This window comes from Gracilinanus agilis, chromosome 4, assembly GCF_016433145.1.
Source record: "Gracilinanus agilis isolate LMUSP501 chromosome 4, AgileGrace, whole genome shotgun sequence".
In the NCBI taxonomy this organism is placed as follows: Eukaryota; Metazoa; Chordata; class Mammalia; order Didelphimorphia; family Didelphidae; genus Gracilinanus; species Gracilinanus agilis.
This window is the reverse complement of record NC_058133.1, coordinates 520,325,870-520,344,021: the sequence shown is the minus strand read 5'-3', so window position 1 is coordinate 520,344,021 and position 18,152 is coordinate 520,325,870.

Sequence of the window (18,152 nt, the reverse complement as noted above, 5' to 3'; positions counted from 1 at the left end):
AACCAGCTCCGGGGGGCGGGGAGGCAGGAATGGGGGAAGGATGCTCACATTCTCCATCATATTATGAAGCCTGGACAACTGGCGCAATCAGAAGTGGCGGCCTGGTCTGTAGCACCTGCTCATTTCCCAGGTGTGAATGCTCCCGCAGAAAATCACCCAACTGGCTCTTGTAAGCTGGGCTGGGCTGGGCTGGGCTGGCTCTCACTCCTGGAGCCCCGNCATTCCTGCTAGAAATGAGGCAGAAGAAAGAAGGATGTCGAGGGGCGGCTCCACCTCCCTGCTTCATGCCTCATTTGGTGGTTTGCTCTTGATTGGCATCATCAAACAGGACGACGTCGTCCTTCCATCTTCCCGTCTTCTCGTCCCCTCCAGACTTCACAGGCTCAGACAGACGCCTTCTCCTGGGCCTTGGTGCCACCAGAAGCTGGATCCAGACCTCAGACCAGGCCCGACATGCCGACCCAGGAGTCCCGCAGCCTCGTCTTTCTCCTCTCTAGGCGGGAGGTGCCCTGATCCTGCTGATGATGTAGGAGGCCTTTGGGGGAGGCCCAGGGGAAAGCTTTGGGGGAGGCCCAGGGGAAAGCGCTGTGAAGGGGGCTGAGATCTGGGGAAACAGACCGGGGAGTGACGAGGACCGAGGCCCAGGAGTGTAAGGGAGAATAAAGGGGGGGGGGGACAGGCAGAGACCCTGGGATGGGCGTCTTGTCCATCTAAGCAGAGATGGCTCAGGGGATGGTGCCATTTAATAACTAGAGCTCACGCTCACAGGGGGCCTATTAGAGGACAGGCGCTACACTAAGAACCTTACAGTGATTGCCTCACAATGCCCTGAGAGGAAGGCGCTATTATTATTCCCTTTATAGAGATGAGGAAACTGAGGCCAAGAACGGTGAAGTGGCTTCCCTGGGCACATATAGCTGGATTAAACTCAGGCCTTGAGACTCCAGGCCCTACCTGCCGTACCACCTAGTGATCTCCTGTTTGTAAATGGGCCAGTGGGGAAGTCATTCTGCTTGGACCCAGGGGATCTGGGTTGAATCTCAGCTCTAATACTTCCTGGCTGTGTGGGCTTGGGGAAGCCGATGTCCCTCTCTGGGCCCGAGTGCCTTCATCGAGGAACTGGGGATAAGGAGCCTCTCTTGGGCTGCACCTTTGGTAGAAGGACCACAGGAGAGGTCAACAAGGGCCTGCCTTCCTCCAGATGTCTCTCTGCCTTCCCCCAGCCTGGATGAGATCAGCCAGATTCCCCCTGGACAGCCCCTTGCTCTCTGGCCCAAGGTAGGACAGGCAGTTTGCAGTGAGCTCCAAGCCTTGAACCCAAGGCCCTGTTTTGAGCCACAGTGCATTTCCTGTCATGGAGCGTAGCTGGGGGAGCCAAAGAGGAAGGGGAGTTTGGAGGGGCTGATCCTCTCTGGGTGGAGATGTGGCAGCATCAGGAGGGCATTGGGGACAGAGAAGGGAGGCCGTGATGGCGCCAGGGTGGGGGGGCTCGAGACATGCCCATGAGGGTTTAACAACCAGCTCCGGGGGGCGGGGAGGCAGGAATGGGGAAAGGATGCTCACATTCTCCATCATATTATGAAGCCTGGACAACTGGCGCAATCAGAAGTGGCGGCCTGGTCTGTAGCACCTGCTCATTTCCCAGGTGTGAATGCTCCCGCAGAAAATCACCCAACTGGCTCTTGTAAGCTGGGCTGGGCGGGGCTGGGCTGGCTCTCACTCCTGGAGCCCCGGCTGTGATGGAAGAACCCTTGTTGGCTGGAGAGGCTCCACCCCTCCAGCTCTTGGGGTTAACCTTTTGGCCGATGCTTCCGGCCCTCCAGGCTTCCCCATCAAGCCTCCTGGACCATCTGCCTTCTTTGCTGTCCCCCTTCTGCCACCAGTGAGTTCCTTTTGGGGGGGTGTCGGGGGGCCATTTTTCCACCCTCTCCCCTTTGTGCTTCTGACTCAGGACTTCACCACCAAGCCCAGAGACAGAGATATGTCTGTTGGGCTTGAGGTCAGGAAGACCTGAACTCAGATCCTGGCTCCTGCACTTGCTGGTTGTGTGATGGGGCACTCTCCTAAGCATGTCTACCTCAATTTCTTCATATGTAAAATAGAGGTAACACTGGCCCCATCCTCTGGGGCTGTGGTCAGCACCAAGTGAGACGACATGGACAGAGCACTTTGCCGACCTCCTGGCCCTCTGAAAGGGCCAGAACCAGGGGCTGGAGCTGCTGCCTTCTTGTCCCCTCAGCCCAGGGGTCGAGCTCGAGGCGATTCTCCTTCCCAGCAGCCTTGAGCCCTTTTCACTTCCTCCAAGTCCGCCTGCCCAGACCGGGCTCTCCGATCCCTTGTCCGAGTCATGCTGGTGGCCAAAGAGTGACTGATTGGCTGCCCAGAGGAGCCACCCCAAGGTGAGGCTTTCTGGTTCTCTACTACTAGGAAACCCAGGCTAGGTCCAAGGTGGCTCCTGAACGAGGCCTGGCGAGGCCTGAGCCTTGGACCGAACGGCCGGCCTTGTTCTTCCCTGCCCCTCGTTTCCTCTGTCTTCAAGGCAGGCCCATGAATGGAAAACACGGACCAGTCAGGGCGAAGGAGAAGACAGAAGCCCAGACATCTCCCCCCCAAAGAAGGGCCCGATCTGTTAAAGTGCCCAGTGAGGTCCTGCTCTGCCTCCACCTCCCTTTTCAGACCTCGGGGACACTCGCTGACACTCCCCAGTTCTGCACCCCGCCCCGTGCCCCTCCTCCCACAAGCCATCTCCGCTCGCCGTGCCTTTGCAGAGGCTGTGCCCCTGCTCAGAATGCTCTCCCTCTTTGGGGATCCTGCGTCCCCTTGAGAGCACCTCCTCCCCGAGGGCCTTCCTGATCCTCCTCCCCCAACAGATCTCCTCGTATTTGTTTGGTGAAGTGCTTGCATTGGTCTCCTGGAGCGCAGGGCGCCCCCTTGAGGTCAGGGACTGCTCTTTGTCTTTTCCTCAGCCCAGTGCCCGGCGCCTGGCAAAGTGGCAGCGCCTCGCGGACGCCGGACGGTTGGGTGACGGAAGTCGGCCACCCTCTCTTTGGAGCCTTGCCAGGAGATTTGGAAAGGCCCCGAGCCTCCGGGAAGGGAGAGCGTCCACCCCGGGGCCAGCAGCCTGCCAGGCCCCTTCTTTGTGGGGCCGCCACGGGCAGGAAGGACGGCTCGGGGACCCTCCCCAGCAGGCACGGAGCGATGGGGCGGCCCGCTAAATCGGGAAGAGCTTCTCTGGGGCTGAGCAATGCGTGTGCTAATACTGGGCAGGAGAGGAGAGCAAGACAGGCCGGGCCCATTTTCCGAGAGTTTATTAAAGCTCTCGGGGTGGCTCTTTTTGTGGCTCCGCCGCTACGCTATATGGCAGAGCTAATTTTAGGAGCTGGGTTGCCATGGCGACGGGATGTATTTTTTGTTAAATATAGCAGCTGCTTCAGCTCGGCTCCCCCCGCCCCCCAAATGTCCTTCTGGACAAGGAATGTGTCTCTCTTCAGAGAGCCCTTTGGAGATTCTGGGCAAGCGAAGAAGAAGGAAATCCAGCGCCCCCTTCGGCCCGGGACCTGGAACCGGCCCCCAAAGGCTGATCTTCGGATCTCTGGGCCTCGGCTCGGGGGACTCCGGTTGGAATCCAGACTCCGTCCCCGTGGGGTCTCTCAGGCCTCAGAGCCCTCGACTCCAAGGGGCAGAGATGGGGCCAGGTGACCTGCGAAGCCTCTCCTGCTCGTAAACCTTTGGACTTTGTGACCTTGGACAAGTCCCTTCCTTTGTTACGGGGTTGGTGGCTCTGGCAGAGTGGAAGCCCGAGGGCAGGTTCCATCGTTCACTCCCACTAGCTGGGCAAGCTAACCTCTTGGTGCCCCGGGGGCTCTCTAAGACCTCCTTTTGCCGAGGGGATGCTGGGTGGCGCCGTGGAGACTTTCCTTTCTTGGGAGTCCCGGGTGTCTGAAATGCCAGGTTTGGTCCCTATCTTGAAGGTTCTCTTTGGCCACGAAATAATGCTCTTCCTTACTAATGTGTGACCTTGGCCAAGTCCTTCTCCTTCCTGGACCTCTGTCAAATGCGGACGTTGAACTATTTCATCTGTGCCGGCACAAAAGCCTGCAGTGCTGAGGTCAGAGATGGAGAGGCTGGGCACGGGCCTGGCCTCGGGTCCTCAGGTGGGCAGGGGTCCGTCCCTTCCCCTTCGGGACCCCCCGAGCCACCCTCTACGTGCCCTTGGCTACGAGTTCTGGGTCTCTGAAGAGTTCTTGGAAAGAGGAAAAAGTCCTCATACATATTTGAACAAGGGAAGGATGAGGTCACCCAGGATTGATCTTCTGGTGTTTGGCCAGACCGGTGGGGAGGGGGCTTGGAAAGGGAGGCTGGGGGCGGGGAGCAGACGGCAGCCGCTGGCCTCGGGGTCTCCCATTCGGCCATTAGAGGGAGCAAAGCTATAAATATCTCCAGAGCTGGACTCCAGATCAATGGCCCGATGGGATATTCCAGCCTTCCCGATGACCCTAGAGAAGTCAGGTCACTGTCCTGGCCTTAGTGAAATGCGAGGCCTCTGGAGCCTCTGCCAACCCTCCGGCTCCAATCTTCAGAGCTGGATAATGGGTGGCTGAGCACTGAATTTGGGCCCTGGTTGTGGTTAAGCCCCCTTTTCTCTCTGAACCTCAGTTTCCTCGTCTGCTAAATGGGGAGAATTTTACTTGCACCACTGACGTGAGGTGATTACCGTGAGGGAAACTCTGAAGGTTGGAAAGTAAAGTAGGACCGAGCTTGGCTCACTTTCTCATCAGTGCTTTCGACACCCAGAGGGGGCTTGACCAAAGCCTCGGGAGCTGCCTTGGCTTGTCTGCTGTAGAACCACGTGCGGAAGATGGAAGGCATCTCGGTGACATCTCAACCAACGGCGAGAGGCCTGGAGTTCGAATCCTCCCTCTGTCACCTACCTCCCGCCGAACAGGGAGCGAGCCCTTCCTCTGCCTCTGTAAAGGAAGCGACTCGACTCCAAGGCTTCTGAGGCTCCTTCTGGAGGGCAAGTCGGGCAGGAGGAGGACGTGGGGGGGCCACAATGCGCTCCGCGTGGCCAGGCGGAATTTAGGATGTCTGCGAGACACGAGAAAGGTGAGCCTGGAGGTCAGCAGAGGGGCCGGCCTGGCCGTGGCGATGGGAGAAGCCATCTTTGGTAATGCACGAAGGCCCGCCCAACTAGCTCGTGGGATAGTCCAGACGGAGGCGCTGCCCTCTTCCGAGGCTGCGTCTGGACCACTGCGGTGCCCAGCGCCGTGCCTGGCACAACCACGAGTGAGTAACGAATGCTTCCAGGGCATCGGGGGGCCCAGAGCTCCACCCCCATGCACGGCAAATCCAGAAGGGATCCCAAAGAGCCTTCGGAAGGCCCAGTTCTTTTAGAGAAAGTGCTTCCCAGACTACTGAAGAGGGTTCACTCTCCCCAGAAACACAGCAGCCAGCCAGGCAGTGGGAGGCAGCAGGAGGGGGAAGCTGGGCCCACAATGTCCCCGGGGCCATAGACCTCGCAGACCACCGACTCCCAGAACACTTCAGGGCTCGCCCTCCTGGCCCCGGGCTGAGCTGGGTCTCTGGTGGGGCCAAGGTACGGGGCCATGCTTCGTTCCCCGGATCCAGAGATTCCTGGCTGCGGCAGCCCCACACCATCCGCCCCAAGCCTGACTGGATGCCCAAGTGCTTCTCTTATTCTCGTCTCCAGCTTTTCCAGACACCTGGAACATTCTGTCCTTCCTCAGAGAGCACGATGGAAAAGGCACACGCAGTCCCCTTAGACACGCTTCCCATGAGCTCACTCCCCGTTCCTGTTCTCTTCGTTAATCTTGTGAATGGGTTGGGTTGGTGGGGGGGGGACGGGGGAGGAGGAGAGGATGGGAAAGGGAGATGGCAAGGAGAGAAACCAGACAGGTCTGGCTTTTTTCTCGACTGATCTGTGTGTGCGTGTGTGTGTGTGTGTGTGTGTGTGTGTGTGTGTGTGTGTGTGCGAGCGCTTGTTCGCTTTGCCCTGTGACGGTCTTCTGGGGGCAGCACTGATGTTTTTCCCAGAGATTTCGCCATCCTTTGCCCACATTAATCATCCTCCTGTTGGCCTGCCCCCAAACGAGGTGTCCTTGTTGTCGAGGGTCACCCGTCTTCTCTAGGATGGCTGTTTGGGAGCTTAAGGGCGGAAGGTTCTTTAAGTCAGGCTTGGGTTTGGGCCTAAATGCCCTGTCACCAGGCTGGGGAGTTTGGTCCAGACTCAGACTCACCTCAGGGCCAGAGCTGAGCGGGTGCTCCTTGCTCATGTCGTCCGAGTCGTGCTCCAAAGGAATCCTCATTATCAGCTACCGTGTAAAGGACTGTCTAAGCTGTGCCCGATGGCCTATGGTAGGCCCTGGTGCTTCTGGGCAGCTCCCATCATTAGGGAGTCTCCCCCATTTGCCTCCGTACATTCCCAGCATGTTTTAGCCAACCTCTATCTTCAGAGGATTGCATTGTCCCTGTCACTCACTGATGCAAAAATGCCGGAAAAGTAGACAATGCAAAGTGGCCTCAGCCCAGGGCAGGAGAAACCTGATTTGGAGCTCCATGTGTGCTACTCCCTAATGGGGCGGTCATCATGGAGCCCCTAAGCCTTGGCTTCCTCACCATCCCTCTGACACATCTTGTAGTTTATGACTATAAGCATTGGTTCTCTTTAGGCTCTCACTTTTCCCTGCTGTCCAGTGAGAGGGTGGGCTCGCTTTTCTTCTCGGCCCTTCGCTTTCCTCATCTGTCAATTAAGGAAGCTGGACAGAATGATCTCGAAGGCTCTTTCCAAGTAGAATTCTGTGACTCTGTAACTCCAGGCTCACGGCTCCTCCTCCCATGGCACTTTTACGGGTGCAGGGGGCAAAGGAGAGAGATGTCCTGGAAACCTGTGGTCAGTAGTATTTTCCACACACTTTGACATCCCTTATTTCTACTATGCTTGTATCTGCAAATCTCTCTCCCCCTTTCCTTGGCCTGAGAGTCATCTTTTGTAAGAAAAAACTGAAAGGGAGACTAAGAAGTGGTTTAGGAAAACTAATGGATACATCACCTGAGTAACAGTGTAGTCAGTGCTGCTCACCCATAGAGCCCCACCTTTTTTTCTGTACTTCTCAAAGATTTTCTCCTGGGATCGGGAGGCAGGACTGAGAACCAGAAGGGGAATAGGCTGCTTCAAGAAGAGAGAATTTCCCCTCATGGGGTGGTACAGTGGGAGTCAGGAAGGGATGTTGAACAAGGTGGTATCAATTGTTACATCTTCCAAGGAATCTTGAATCATTTCAACATATGGATGATCATGTTTGTGGCAAAAGAGCCAGGAAAGTGGCGTTTTGTTCCACTGTGCCCATCCTTAGCAAACAATAAGCCCGGGAAGGTCTTTGACTCACTACACCTTTCAGTTAATGGTGAAGATGGGATCCATATTGTTTTCTGCTGGCTGCCATCTTGCTGCTCTCATCGAGGGGACCTTCAACTTGTATATGGATGACTCTCAGAAAGAGTTTGTATAGAAGGGAGAGTAGAAAGCAAGTCAATAGTTATTGATATTTTCCCCAAAGTTGTAATATCCCTGCCCCATCCCCCCCCCGCCCAGGTTTTGTCGTCTTCCTCTCAATAGATGCTCATGAATCAGTCTCCATGTTCCCTCACAATTTTATTGCATCCAACAAGACTTGGGCCATGTCTGACTGTTTCTTGAAGGACATTTCTACTTCTTCTGCACCCCTGAGGGAGGGGGATGTTAGGATCCAAGGGTGCTGAGTCCATTGTCTTTGAAGGAGAAAGCCGATTGTTGTCATCATTTGAATCTCTTTCACAAGTTTACTTGTCTGATATTGCCCTCTCCTGCTCCTCTGTGTTCCTTGAGATAGCATTGCCCATAGCTGAATGTCCTCCTTCTTTGTGTGATTCTACAAATAGAATTAGACTAGATTCGAACTCACCATTTGGTAAAAAGTGTTGGGAAAACCAGAAAGCAGACTGGTAGGAAAAGGATATCTTATGCCACTTACCAAGACAAGAGCAAAATGGGTACATGAAATAGGCATAAAGGGAGATATTATAAGAAAATTCGAAGAACAGGGAACAGCACATCACCTATCAGATTTATGGATAGAAGAAGAACTTATGAATAAGCAAGGGATAGAAAGCACTGTGAGATGTGAAATGGATACATTTGAATACATTAAATCAAAAAGGTTTTGAACAAATAAAACAAATATAGCCAAGATTAGAAGGAAAGCAATAAATTGGAAAAAAAATTACAGGCATTTTCTTGGTTAGAGGTCTCACATATCAAATGCAGCCATATCTCGGTTTTTGCTGTTACTCCTTCCAAAAACAATGGGCCAAATCCAAAACCACTGAAAACCGAGAATCCAATGAATTCATTCTAGGCACTCCAAAATACATACCAGAAACACATTTTATAGAGAATAAAGATGGTGTTTGATACTAAAAACAATAAGAAATGAATATAAAAGACTAATATAAAGAATAAATGAATGTTTAACTGGCATTTACCTTTCTGAAGACTCTTCTTGGTGTATGGAAGGCAGTGAGGAGGGGAGAGAGAGGTGATTGTTTGGAAGGAGAATCCCCCCCCCCCAGGCACTATCTGGAAAGACTTTGAAAAGAAGCTGACCTGTAGAGTCGCTGTTACCTTGATTACATCCCTCTTCTCAGCTGAGACACTATGGGAGAATTTCTACCTGACTGAGATGAGATATCTCACTCCCATTGTCAGGTATATACTCTCCTCTTAGTGTTTTATCTGATTTTGGTATGCTATCTGTATGGATAAATGGATTCATTTGCTTTTCAATGCATGCATTGTTCACACTGAGCAGGGTCGCCCTTCATTTTCACAAAATTAGCATCAAGGTCAAGTAGGCGCACCTACAAATTCCAAGGCAAACTATGAAAACTGGGAGAAATATTTTGTGGAAAAAAAATCGATGAAAACTGAAATCGATGATAACCGATCTCAATGAAAATGGAGGCATTACTGTATATAGAGAACCTTGTCAAATTTATAAGAATATGATCCATCCCCAGCTCATAAGTGGTCAAAAGATATGAACAGCTTTTGGATGAAGGAATCAAATCATATATACATGAAAAAATGCTCAAAATCATTATTGATTCAAGAAATGCAAGACAAAACAACTGAGGTATCACCTCCCTCCTATCGGATCAGCCGAAATGATCAAAGGGCAAAATGACAAATGTTGGAGGGCATGTAGAAAAATGGGGACACTAATACACTGTTGGCGGACCTTTGAATTGATTCAGCCATTTTGGAGAGTCATCTGGAATTATGCCCAAAGAATTCTAAAACTGCGCATGTCTTTTGACCCAGCAAGAACGCTCTCAGGTTTATTTCCTAAGGTGATTAGGTCCAAAGGAAAAGAGGCTGTGTGTGCTAAAATATTTATAGCATGTCTCTGTACCAACAAAGGACTGGAAGTTGTGGGGATGTCCTTCAGTTAGGGAATGGCTAAACAAGTTATGGCACGTGATTCTGATGGAACACTATTGTGCTGTAAGAAATGATTAGCAGATTCATTTAAAAAATGGGAAATTCTGAAGAGTGAAACAAGCAGAACCAAGAGAACATTATATCCAGCCACAGAAATAGCATTTGAAGAATGGCTTGGGTATGTCCACCTCCAGAGAAAGAACAGAAAAATAGAAACAAGCAAGCCATAGTTTTATATATACATATAGAAATACATGCATATATATAACTAAATACAATATATATATATGTATATATCTCTTTGTCAATTGATGTCTTGTGTAATGGGGGAGGGAAGGAGAGAGAGTTATCTCAGAATTTTAATGTAACAAACAAATAAAGGAATAAATTAAAAAATTTTTAACGAGTTTATATGCAAGTTTCTTTTTGAACTTGAAGTTGTTTTTGGAAGCCATCTCTCTCCATCTGACAGAAAAGTCATATAATTTGCTGCACAAAGTGCTTTTGGGGCTCTCTTGGTCTCCTCACAGCGCTTGGTTTAACTTTTGGATGAAATCGTGATAGTTGGAGTCAATGTTGTTATCATTATCCATTTCCTTCAGAGCATACTGAGGACTTAAGTACCCGCTGGTGAGAGGGAGGATCAGTGGGCCAGCAAGATAGTCTCTAAAATAGCTGGTGCCATTCGCCTGCCCTTAGGTGCCTCGCCAATTGAAGGTATAGGAAGTCCAGTAGGATCAGGTAGACCAGGGACCCTAGGCTTGGAGAGACCAGAGGCTGTCAGTCGGGAGTCTTGGGTATCTGGAGGAGACGGGCCTCATGAGGAGGCTACTCAGACTTCTCTCCTGACTCTAGATCTGTCTCCCCTCTCCTCCAACAACAGGGAATGCTTCTGCTGCCTCCCTCCCTGGGAACACATGTATTGGGAGTTGATGTGTCAGAGGCTGGGGACACACATGGTAAAGAACCCTTTTTCTTTCATCTGTATCCTCCCTTGGTTCCTTCTTCAGGGAAAAATGGGCCACATCCCAGGAGTTAGTGAGGAACTGATCCATTTTGTTCCCTGATGACTGAGTTGTCCCTGGGGCGGGGGGAGGCTGGGTAGCTCATAACTTCTGCCAAGGATCCAGCGTTTATTATCATAGCTTAAGCATGCAGGTTTCCAAAGGCTTTTGAAAAGAATTTCATAGATCTAGTCCATTTAGCCTTTGACTTAACATCAAGAGAAGTCGCATTCCCATTAATATAGAATTGACTGTATTTAGAAGCTGAATATTGTAAGGCAGAAGAGAGAGCTTCAGCCTGAGATCCAGCCTTACTGACCACTGGCCATTAGACATGGAAGCTGGTTTGATCAGCACAAATTCACTGTAAGGTGGCTCCAAGCAAAACTCTTTTGAAGAGAATAAGACTCTCTGGAATGCCACCTGAGCTCCAGATGTTACCGGTGGGGGCAACTGGGCCCTGAGGAGAGAGAGAAGAGTTTGAATTCTGAGGGATGGGGACTGGCCCAGAGGAGGTGGTTAATCAATGCTTGACTGACTGACTGACTTCAGGGAAGAGCTCGCCAAAACAGCTCTCTCTGCAAAACTCACAAGAGTCGACTCCCTCATAATTCTGGTATCCAAAGAAGAATGCATGGATGTGGCTGCAAAGCACTGGAAGAGAACAAGTAGGGAATCTGTCTGGGGAAGAACTGAAATGGGGGACAATTCACAGCACCGAGACACTTACCTTCATTTGTGTTTTCCGCTCTTCTGCTTTCAGTGGTCGCATTTACTAAGGTGATGATTGGGCTGAGAGTGGAGCAGAGATGGTGCTGACCCACACGGGCACCTGTTAACACTAATCGGGCTGTGCTAGGAAAGGCAAAGAGAGGGAACTTCTTCTCTCAAGAGCACCCATGGGCCACCGCTTTCTTCTAGAAGCTCTGACTCTTGGCAGAGGCTGGCCTTTCTGGGATGACTCGTTGTAGGTGGGCTCAGTCTGGTTAGGGCAAAAAGAAAGCCCCTCCCCCTCCCCCAGCCACCCAAATATTTCCCAGGGAGCTTTTTTTATGGCAACAAAAAACCTGGGGAAAGGCTAAACGATTTGGATCCGTCCGTGTAATGGACTCTACATGGGGCGATGGGAAGAACCAAGGGAAGAACCAAGGTGATGCCAGGATAACAAGGGATGTGATGCCGACGGTGTGGCCATAGAAAGAACAATGACTGAGACACCACAATCGACACGAAATGTTCTGACGTCGCCATGACCGAGCTTGGAGCCAACGAAGCAGACGTGAGAAGGCACCTCCTTCCCCCCTGCACAGAGGCTGGGCCCAGAGAAGCGGAACGTGGCCCGCAACGAGAGAGGATGTGCTGGATAATTTTGTGGGGGACCCCCCCTTCTGGGGTGAGGGTCGGCGCTGGGAGGAGGGAGGCATTGCTATCTGGGAGGACACGGAGGATATATAGAAACAAAGGAATCAGCGAAGTTCTTCATTTAAAACTGGAGCCCCACCACAGCCTCTGGAGGCGAGCAGTAAAGGATGCTCCACCAGAGTTTGCCATCAAGGAACGTGAAGTTCTGATGGGCTGAGTCGCCCGTAGCCACATGGCCGACAATTCGAACTCCTGGCCCCATCCTGCCCGCTAAGCCGTGCCCTTCTCTGGTAATAACGGAGCAGCCGTGACAGCGGAGCAGGCTGCGGATTCCAGGTCAGCATCTACTTTTCCTCCCTGCCAACATGGGTGGCCTCATTCATGAGCCCGGAGGCGGCTCATCAGACAAGTGGCTTCTAAGTCTCGGAATCTGACTCTCAGGCCTGCTGATGCTCCCGCCGTGATCTTCCCTCTTGCCTCGGCTCTGCTGATTTCCTGCCAGATGGTTCGGTTCCTTCCTTCATCTCAGCCTCTTGGCTTCTTCGTTCATTGGACAGCTGTGGGCTGAGCCCCTGCTATGAGCGTGTTGGTGCTGAGGGACCCTGCTAGGATCAACATGGAGCTCCCAGACGACTTCCAAAGCCTCCAGAGACGACGTCTCAAGTCCTTCTCCGTGGCACACAGCACCAGCCATCTAGAGGGGAAAGGGGCTTCCGAGGCCTTTTCGCCCAACACTCCCATTCTGCTGATGAGGAAACTGAGGCCTGGGGAAGCTGCCACTTGCTCATGGTCACCCAGCTGGTTTCAGCAGTGGGAACTCAACTCGGGCCTTCCTTCTGCCGAGTCCAGAGCTCCCTCCATTACAACAGGCCGACTCTAATAGGAAGACAAACAAAACGTGCACGAGCAGCATCAGATGATGAAGTCACAGCCAGCCACTAATCACACTCACGTGCCCGCTCTTTTCTCATGGGGTGCCCCTGAGATCTCAGGTCTGGGCCAAGCAGTTGTCTGCTAACATCTGCTAAGGCTTGGTCACTTCAGCTCCTCAGATGTGCTCATCCCAGAGGACCCGGGAACCTCTTGACCTCAGGGTGCAAAGCATCCACCGAGTGGGTCATTCTCTGCCTGGCCCTGACCTCTCACCATGTCTCCAAGCCCTGAAGACCTCCAGCGTACCCCGAGTCTCCGGAAGCCGTGTCCCTGCTCACCTTCAGATTCCCCTTCCACGCCACTAACTCATTATTCATTCTCCCCTCCCCCCAGATGCGGAGACCCTCCCACCCACGCACACTCTCCTAGGTCCACTCCACTCCTCCCAGCAGCAGGGCTGGGTTTCCACCAGGACCTTCTCCAATGAACGCTGGGACGAGGAGGACTCGCTGGCCCCTTCTTCTGTTCCTGGGGGAGGGGACGGAGAGTGGCGGGCTTCTTTTCCCGATGGGGGCTCTCTAACACACCTCGTACCCATTCGCCATCACCAGGAGAACCCCAGCGGCAAAGAGGTGGACTTTGGTAGCCACAAACAAAGGAGGTGCCCGATCTGCTGCTCATCATCAATTCTAGGCAAACACAGGAATTGATGCACAGGAGACGATTCATCTGTCCTGCTTAAAAATGGCTCCTCGAATGCTCATTAGACTCTGGGCAATCACAGCAACTCCCTGGGCCTCAGTTTCCTCATCTACGAAGTGAAGAGATTGGCCTAGAGGGCCCCTAATGTCCCTTCCAGCTCCAGAACAGCCTAGAACTACCCATTATCCAGGCTCCCATTGGCGTCATCTACACTAACGGTTTAACTCTACAGGGTCTCTGTTCAGCTGTCTGATCTAATTAATTAATTAGTCTACAGCCATTTATTCCAAGTGTCAGGAATTTTATTGGCTTCTGGGGATACAAGGTAAAAGCAAAATAAATCTGGGCTCTCCAGGAGCTGCCATCCTAAAGGGGGAGATCGCACAGACATCACTCGTTCTACACATGATGCATACACAGTGGAAGGAAGACAAGTTGAGGGGGAGCGCGAGCACTTAGGGACACCAAGAAAGGCTTCCTGGAGCAGAGGGGATTTGAGCTAAGTTTTGAAGCTGAACATCCAAAGGGATGGAGATGATGAGGGAAAGCAGTCTATGAGTGGGGGACAGAAGACAAGAAGATGATGATAGCCAGTAAAAATGACGACTGGCTAGCCAAATGAATAGCCCCTCGCCAGAGTCAGGCAGGTGTTCACACTTGCCACTGAGGAAAAGAGAAAAAGAGGTGGCCTGAACTGTCTCTCTTTTTTTAAACCCTTAAATTCTGTGTATTGGCTCCTAGGTGGAAGAGAATGGTAAGGGTGGGTAATGGGGGTCAAGTGATTTGCCCAGGGTCACCCAGCTGGGAAGTGTCTGAGGCCGGATTGGAACCGAGGACCTCCCATCTCTAGGCCTGACTCTCAATCCACTGAGCTACCCATCTGCCCTTTGAACTATCTCTTAACTCTTGGCAATCTAGTTTTGAGTTAAAAAATCAAATCAGAAAAGAGAAAAGCCGCCTGTGCTGAGCAGAAATGATAAGGAAGCTGTCGGTGTGCATTTAGCAGAAGTAAAAAAGAAGTCTTTTTCTGGAGGTCTCAGAGCCATGGAGAGAGAGCCTGCCTGGAGTATGAACACTTTCCCACCATGTGGAAAACATCTTTGAACTGAATGTACCATCCTTCCTGACAAAACCAGTAGATGATAAGTTAGAAAAAGAAATTTCCTTTTCTCCTTTCCTCTTTTCCATTTCCACTCTGCCCCCTGAGGAGAGGTTACCCCCACCCCAGCTTTATTCTTTCTCTTCAGAAACACTGAAGCCTGCCCCAGACCCTCTATATTGCAGATATCCAATCCAGGGAGCACTTATCTAATCAGGCCATGTGAAACATGATTCCTTTCTCTTCTCTTCTTTCAGAAAATCAAAGCAACTTTTCCCAGAAGAGCCTCAATGCCAAAGCCAGGAGTTTATTTGCCCGCCTTCAGCAGGATCATAAGGCTTAAAGGTAATCCCAGAGCACCAAACTCCCAGCGGCCCATCTGCCAACCACCTCTACCAGAGAGGTAGCAGACTTTGTATTTATTTATGGGAGAGTCTTTTATTTCTGCCATGGTAAGCCCAGCTGCTTCAGCACTTCCCTTATCTGCAAAAGGAGCCCAAGATTGCCAAGGTAACGCTCCGCTCCAAGTCTCTTGATCTCTTGATCCCCAGGGCCATCTGGAGTGCCTGTGGCCCTGGCCAGGCTCTGGAGAAAAAAGGAAGGGTCAGTGATCAGAGGACCTGAGGGATGTGGCCTCGTACCTCACGTGGGCCCCTCCTAAGAGGTTCTGACCCACTTCTACGGGACCCATAGAAAGATCATGGAGTGTGGCCTTTGAGCCAGAAGGGACTGTCAGGTCCTTGAGTCCAGCCCCCCATCATCCAGGTGAAACCACTGAACCCTAGAGGAGGGAAATTAATTTCCCAAGTAAGGGGCAGAGATGAGATTCAAATTCAGGCCCTCCAACTGCAGCAGGCCATGATTCATGGGAAGACCCCCAGCCAAAGCTTATGGAATTCTGGCTACCCCGGAACACTCCATGAAACAGTGGTTCTGAGGGTCCAGGTCTTTCCTTGGGAGGCCGTGTAGTGCAGTAGAAGCAGCCCTACGAGGCAGTCGGATGGTCCAGGTGCAAAACATACCGTGTCCACGTGCCAGTCTTTACTAACATCTTGGCTGTCTTTGAGTCCCTTAACTTGGCCAGCCTTTCATCTCCTCCTTCACAAAAGGAGGGGCCTGGAGGAGAGGGAGGTCCTGCCAGATCCAAGTGGCCTCCTGGGATCCCCTCTAATCCAGAGCCCTTCCCAAAGAGTCATTCCTCTTCAGCTGTTTCCTCTGATGAACACCGCTCACACCCCAGCCTCCTTGGTGGAGACCCTCACAAAGCCCTGGAGGGGACCCTCAACAGGAGAAGTTCCCCAGGGCCCTTCCGAGGCTTGCCTTGGGTGGGCGCCTCACTGATGACACCCAAAGGAAGACACCCCTGGGTCAGCTCCTTCCAAAACAAATGAACATCTGCTGTCAGGACCCTCCTCGTCAATGCTGTCCCCCCACTTTCATTCCCCACATGCTTGAGTCCTTGGGAGAACCTTCTTGTAACAGCTCTTGGCCTCAGTCACCGGAGAGTGCTGCCGGCTGGGGGGAGCAGATGGCATTCAGGCCTCAGAGGTGGACGCCTCCGCCAGATGTTGCTGGCAAGTCTTGTTGGGACACAAGGTTTGGGGCACAAAGGCAGCCACCGTGAGAGTGAAGATATGTCCACTGGAAGAGTCTTCTGCTCGTGGCACACTGTTGTCTCACACAGAGGGCAGCGATGGTTCCTGCAATGGAACAGATGCTGACTTTGGAATGGATCCTAGGACCTGGGTTCAAATCCTGATTCTGCCACTTACAGGGGAGGAAACTGAGGTCCATGAAGGTGAGATGATTTTTTAAAACAGATTATTCAAGTTAATAGAAACAGATCAGGGATTTGAACTCAGATCACAGGATAAGCAGAGGTCACAGACTGGAAGGGAGTGAAGGGCATCCATTCTAAATCCTTCATTTTACAAGTGGGGAAATGGAGATCCAAGGAAGGTAAAACTTGCTTAATGTCACCCACCTGGGTAATAAGGACCTGAGTTGGGATTCAAACATGGGTCCTGAGATACTTGATGAATCCTTCCTGTATCCGGGCCTAGAACAGAGCTCTGAAGCATGCTGGCCTCATACTCAAAACCTTCAATGGCTCCCAACAGTTTGCTGGAGGAAACCTCCCAGTTCTCACCAGGTTTAGAAATGGAATTAGGCAGCCCGGCTCCCCTCCGGCTTCCGTCTCATTCTCCTACCTGATGGCCTGACAACAGCGGCCCGTTTGTCAGCTCCGAACATGCACTGCTGATTCCCCACTTTTACACCTTTGCTCGGACAGTGCTCATACCCGGCTGCCTCCATGACTGAGAGCTACGAGACCTGAATTCGAATCTTGCCTCAGATACTACTTGTCTGATAATGTACATATCCCTTATCTTCCCCCAGCCTCTGTTTCCTTATCTGTCAAATGAGAACACTAGCAGTGCCTGCTCAAATAGAGACGGCGCGAGAGCGGAAATGGCACTGGCTTTGCCGTCCACAGCTCTGGGTTCATCTCCTCCTCCGGCACTCAATAGCCCGGGACTCCATCGCAATGACCTGACCTCCCCAGCCTCTGAAATGAGAGCTGGTCAGCCCTAAATGTGCGACCCTGCCACAAGGATGGACCATTTTATTCTACTTTAAAGGGTCACGAGACATCGGCTAATCGGGTTATTGTGCTCAGGACAGCCTCCTTCCCACCCTGGCCCCCCAGCTGTCCTCTAAGACCCAAGGCAGAGGCCGCGTCTCCCTGTCCCTCCTGCTTGTGCCCCCGACTCTCTGGCTTTGTTAGCACGCTCCCCCCTCAAGGGCACCCCCTCCCCTTTAAGGGTCTCTTTCTACGTCTTAGATTGGAAGCTTCTCCAGGGCAGGGGCCTTTTTTACTGCCTGTTCTAGTTGGATCCTCAGCCCCAAGACCAGTGCTGGCCACACAATGAGCACCTCATCAGGGCCTCTATCTTGCCCCAAGTCCTGTCTTCTTTCCTAATGGCCTACCTGTGCTCTCCATTCAGGCCTGAGCTGCCTCAGTTTGTCCCTTCATTACTTATTCCCATTTTCCCATTCCCATTGTTTAAAAAATGAGCTTAACAGCAACAACAAACATGAATTTTCCTTATGCAAAGAAGAGAAAAAAAGACGATATATTATACGCAAATGAGTTTTTACTCTTTAATTATATGTAACATGGTAGAACTTCTTGCCTTGTCTGGGTCCCCTCTGAGCTTCCTCTTCTTCTATGTATTTTTTTTTTAACCCTTAACTTTGGTGTATTGTCTCATAGGTGGAAGATTGGTAAGGGTGGGCCATGGGGGTCAAGTGACTTGCCCAGGGTCACACAGCTGGGAAGTGGCTGAGGCCGGATTTGAACCCAGGACCTCCCCGTCTCTAGGTCTGACTCTCAATCCACGGAGATACCCAGCTGCCCCCCTTCTATGTATTTTTAAAGTCCTTCACTGATAGTCTTTTCCTCCCTCCCTCCCTCCTTTCCTTCCTTCCTTTCTCCTCCCTCCTTTCCTTCCTCCCTTTTCTTCCTTCCTTCCCTCCCTTCATTTCTTCCTCCCTCCCTTCCTCCCTCCTTTCATTCCACCCTCCTTTCCTTCCTTCCTTCCTTCCCTCC